We start from the raw sequence: 6000 nt of genomic DNA, 5'->3' as shown, positions 1-6000 counted from the left end.
TCTGCCCCCAGCGACAACGCCCCCCCCCTCCTCGCTCTCCGTCCCCGCTCTCCCTCCCTCTCACGCACACATAGTAGGTTTTGCTCCACTGCACCTGGCGTTGCTTGTTGTGATGCTGGGATGCTGCAGCGTTGTGAGTGTCTGTGCAGACAGACAGGCAGACAGACGGAGGCAGACAGACGCCCTCTCCACTGCGCCTCTTGTTTGTGTGCAGGCGTGGAGGGCTCAAATGCCATCCCCAAACCACAGTGGAGCGTGGACTGCAAAACTGTAGAAACATTGCACAAATAAGCCACATTTTCCTCACACTGTGTGTTTCATGGTGGTGACACGAGAAGAAAAGGGAAACAAATGCATTTCACTTTGTCTCCATCCGTGCTTCAATTTTAACAGAGCACATATCATGTAGGCCTAATATAGCATACTTACTTGGTTTTATAGCTAAGGGATGCATTTGCAGGTAAACAGTGCATAAAATAACCCAACAGCTGTGCAAGCAGTGCGTCTATCAGTATCCATGGTGATGGCTGCTTCCTGCTCATGGAGGAGTCCTGTCCTCCCTCCTGATACAGAGACCCACCAAAGCTGCAAGTGTGACTTCATGAAGGAGTAACGCTACAGAGTGAAGAGCAACTGAGGGGAACTGGTTTGGAAAAAGCACCGGTGTGTCCTGACACCTGACAGGATATGAGCGCCTCAAAGCAACAAACATCACAGGCAAAGGCCATGTAATGTGTTTAGAACAATGTTTCTGTAGATTTCATTCACCCAACAAAAAAATCAGGTGGAAATGGTTGACAGTGACTGACTTGGTTTGTCCATTAAACAGAGCAGATAGAAGAAGAGGTACACGTTATACGGAGCTGTAAGAATAAACGTGGCTATGCACGTGTCAATCGTCCAGAGACATCACGATGATAATTCTGTTCATTTTTTCTTCTGCGTTCCAACAATGGGTGGGATATAAAGGAAATCCTTTATATTAAAAAGTGATCCAATCGAAACAGCATTAAATTGGATTAATTTATCTTGCACATGTGCTTCAGTTCACTTGGGACATCCATGTCGCTTCTCTACTTAGGACTTTCATATTATTTGCCAGCTAGAGGGGGTATTGGAGGGTTCCATGGTGGTGCAGCTGTTAAACACTGCTGCCTCACAGAAAGATAGACAGTAGAAATCCAGAACTGTGAGGATTTTACATGTTGTCCTTTCACCAGCACGGTTTTCCTACCACAACCCAAAAGATGTGCAGTGGTGGCAATAAATTGCCATAGTTGTGAATGGGAGTGCGAACGGTAGTGTTGTCCAGGGGTGTACACCACCTCTTGTCCAGTGTGAGCTGGACTCAAGACCAGAAGGACTATAGTGTGCATCTCCAAATCAACAACTTCAACTCAGTGATCCCTCTTATACCTATTCAGTCCTTCTCACCGGCTGTAGTCCACCTGAACAACAAAAGTCCACTACTGAGAAAGCTTCACCACTCTTCATCTTTCCCCACAGAGTTCAACTGAGTTGAGCTGAGAACCTCAGTGCATCTGTGCATGTTTGTAAGGTCACAGATGAAAGTACCAGGCTTGACAAGCTCAGCTGAGGCTGCTCACGCTTGAGTGACACCGACGTTGCCACCTGTTTGGGCTGTTTGCTAACACGCTCGTCTTCGACAGGTTGCCGCCAGCAGCAGGGACAGGGGTGCAGCGGCGGAAGTAATGGCTGTGTTTGCACTCTCTTGCTAACAACACCTGATACCGGCTCTGTCCTAAACTGGAGAAAGTCCAAAAAAGGCCATTTTTAGGTCCAATATAGCTGATTACGTGAGCTTGTCTGTGTGCATTTCCATGTAAGTCCTTTGTTGAGATGCAGCTGATGTAAAGGATGCATCAAGGAAATGAAGATGCTGTTGAGTAAAAGAGCACAAAAAAGGATATGAAGAGGAGCAAATTATTAATTCAGTAATCATACCAGGGTGGCTTGAGAACAATTGTCGGGATTCTGATTTGCATAATGAACTGAAATTGACCATACGCACCTTCCAACCCTAACCGATTTTGCCTGATCCAGAATGCATTACGCGGTCAAACAAAGAGGTCCTTATTAGTCAATCCTTGCGTGTGTGAGTGAGTGATGTGAGGGGAGGGCTTTTGGCGACTCTGACATCAGTGATTTAATTTAGCACCATTGTGTTGTGGCGGCGGTCATTCATCTGGCTGCATTGTGTGTATGCATGTGTGTTGTATTTCGAATGTGACTGCTGTGTTTGTGCTCTTTGATAAGGCTTTTCTCTGAGGCAGCTCTGTATTAGTGTTTTTTTTTTTCTTCTGTCTTTGTAAAGGACCCAAAATGTAAAGAGAGGAGGACAGAGAGAGACAAGAGAGTGGGGGATGTCCAAGCAGAGCTGTAAATCCCATGTACAGTCAAGGTGATGTGGTTATATGCATTTGTATTTGTAATACAGCCAAGATCATGTTATTTCAGCTCTGTCATATCTTTATTCTCTATAAAAATGTTAGTAACAAAGGCTGTTTATTTTATTTAATTTTTGAAAAATGTTTGGTGCTAAGCATTCAACAGTGACACACAACCTTTTCCGGAGATCAATTTAAAGTCAAGTCTGTCCGGGCTTGCATTTCAGAAGTTTGAGCAATTGTTTTTGGCTTAATGTCTTACAGGTTGAATTACTGCGTATCCTATAGCACGGTAAACTATATTCTTAGGGACAAGAGTACATGGATTAATTACATCAGTATAAAACACCCCACCTCGCGATCTTTACATTATCAACATTATGTATTATCAGTGAACACAAAACCCCAGGAAATATGCAAATTGAGCACATACAGATCTATTAGCACTTATGCACAAGAGCGGAGCGCTAATCCAGTGCTAATACCAGGTCAGACGCAAAGGTTGGATGAGCCAGGAGCGGGTACAGCATGACAGCTATAACTGACTGCATTAATGTTATACCCACTGGCTTTGCTCAAATGACTATAGAGTGCAGTGGCACTATTTTACGCTTGTGTTGAGTTAATCCCTTAACACAAAATCAAAATACATTCCTCCTACAATCATGTGTGTTTTAAACATTTTACCCTTTTTTTTCTTCCAGTTTTTAAGACACACTGGTGAAGTGTATTGTTGGACAGCACATTGCAAAGTGAAGTGAAAACGCCCACCTACACATGCAAATTTGCATATATTACACAGATGTTTGCATACACATAATGAATATTCATCTCCACATATGATTTACAAACTACATGCATCTCATTACTCTAATCTTCCAACACGGTATAGTATGTTCTCTGATTATATAAGACTGTAGCTGAATTGCGTGGTATTCACCTTTTTTATGAAATTTTTTTAAACTGTTCAGTTCAACTCATTCAGTCATTAAACTAACTCAAACTCAAAACAAAGGTGGAGTCACATGAACAGGAAATGTTCAGTGTTTCAACACTTCAGATCTTGTTTTCAAACACTCAAGTGCCAAACTGCGCAGCCTCAGAGCTCAGCATCACAGTCAGTCCTGTTTGACCCTTAAAGCAGCAAGGCCCTGTGCTGTCTGAAGAAAGTGAAAAACCCCCTGGGGGACACAAGGCACAATAACAGTTTGCAGAGAGTCACAGTGTCTGCGTGTCATGCAGAAGAACCGGAAGGACATGGACCTTCTGCCCTCACTGACAGCCGTATTTAATCAAGCGAATCATAGCACACCTGAGTTTAGGACTTTTGACCCCAAGCCCTCCTGTGCGGTTCAACCACTGTGTCCTCATATAGCAAAGGATATGCCGACAGTGCTAGATAACCAGCAAGAGGACATAGAGTGTTATTAAACATATAACTTACATGCTGGGGACTTGTGAACAAACCAGAAACAAGCTGGAGACACTCGTGCATTCACGAAAAACCCTGAAGAGCAAAGAGCTAACAGAAATGATCGACATGCGTACAGACAGGTAGATACATTGTGCACACACACACATACGGATGTCGCAGCGGGATTGCAAATTAATGAGCCGGTGCCCTTGAGGGAACACTTGATTGTCTCAGCCTGGTTCAATAAGAGGATGTTTTCAATGTCAAACACTGGCCCCTGCAAACACATGTGTATGTGCTGCATGCGGAAGGTAACAAAGCTTGGTGGTACATCTGTAAATGTCCCTCCACAGAGCCCCACACATCCACCCACAATCCAGCCCTTATGGTTACAGTGGGGCTTATAAATATTGATGGGAGGATAAAAGAGATGAGGAGATGGGGGTGGAGAAATTGACAATACCATAAAGCCTTCATCACGTCCATAGCGCTCCTAATCAAAAAGCTGGGGTCTAATACAAGCTTGAGTTTATGATCCTGGCATCGCACTTCATTTTTGACAAATGGGGGATACAGAGGAGACTAAACATCTCCACTAGGAAAACAGTTAGACGTGTTGTTTGATCAAGCCTTCAAGGTCATAAAGTCACATGTCTCTAACAAGACAGAAATGAATGAAAATGCATTTTTGTGTGTGTGTGTGTGTGTGTGTGTGTGCAGGCCTGTTCATGCAAACAGCTCAGGGGATGGAAGCAATACAGCATCAGCTTGTTTCGACTCGGGGCAGCACAGCTGGTATCAATTCCAATAATCAGCCAAGGCGATAAGCTGACCATCAGCACGCACACACACACACACACACACACACACACACACACACACACACAGTGGAGCAGATGGATGCCACTATCAAAGGAAAGGGCATTGCCAATATTACCATTGCAGTGACACGGGACCTCTGGGAGGACAGATTTCTTTGAAAGAGGCTGCAGTCGGCATGCAGCCAAAATCAAGTTTACTTAAATCAGTCATCCAGAGATTGAAGGAAGAGACATGTGAGGTGAATAGCACTTTGTCCTCAGTTCAATGTCACGGACTCAGTGAGTTGAGACCACTACTACTGCTAGTCCTCCGAAGGAGCAGAAGGGAAATCCAATATAGTCAATGAAAGGCTACCCTGATTTTACTGTCATCATGTTGGACATGGGCCTGAAAGTAGGGCTGACCTCTTCCCTAATACACACACAGTTGGTTATAGATATAAAGAAAATAAGACACAAAGGGGTGTGTGTGTGTGTGTGTGTCTGCATATTAGAGAAAGAGAAGTCTTGTTATCTAAGATTGCAATAATCAATGGTGAGCACAGGACAGGTTATCGATGACTCCCTTGTACAGCCTTCTCCCTATATGGTCTCAGCTGAAATTAATTCACACCTTATCTCATCAGCACTTCACCATGACCGTGCCTGTGCTGCTTAACTGGTGCGTTGCCACACACAAAGAGTCATTTCTGTCCACATATTAGAGGTGAATGTGAATGGTGATGGGAATTGAGTGCTGAAGAGCGGATTCTGCCGAACGTTAAATTTCTCTCCCCCAGGGGACTACAGCTGTGTGATGGCGAGCCGTTTCACAGAGGACTCCTCTCGTTCCGTAGCCTCTGATGGTAAGTTAAGCTGCGCAATTATCCCCTGTGATTGGCAAAGGCTACTGCACAATCCAATAAAGTGGGATGAAACTTAAACTCCTGTTTTATTGGCAACCTGACACCTCCTGACTCTGCTGTGTAAACTGAGTCTGCATCGCTGAATTAATGCAATCATCTACAACACGAGGCAATTAGGTCGTGACTCAAACTGTCGCTGTGATGCTATTTAAGGAAATTGTGTGTATCCTCCCATCCAGCCATCTATCTATTAGATTACCTTTCATCCACCTATTAGCTGAGGCACAGATGTGAGATGGTGACATGAAATGATGTATGATTAGTGTTGTACTAAATCAAAGTGACCCTTAACACCATGCACGTGTGGAATAAATAATTATCTACACATACAGACACAAGCAAAGAACCACATCTGGGGCCATCTGAAGCCATAGACAAAGATCTTCTATAGACAAGCTGTGGCACAACAGGAAGTTGCATCAGCATCCTGACAATCACAACAACTTCTCTAT

Source organism: Scatophagus argus, chromosome 19 (assembly GCF_020382885.2).
Source record: "Scatophagus argus isolate fScaArg1 chromosome 19, fScaArg1.pri, whole genome shotgun sequence".
In the NCBI taxonomy this organism is placed as follows: domain Eukaryota; kingdom Metazoa; phylum Chordata; class Actinopteri; family Scatophagidae; genus Scatophagus; species Scatophagus argus.
Note: the sequence above shows the minus strand (reverse complement) of the source record.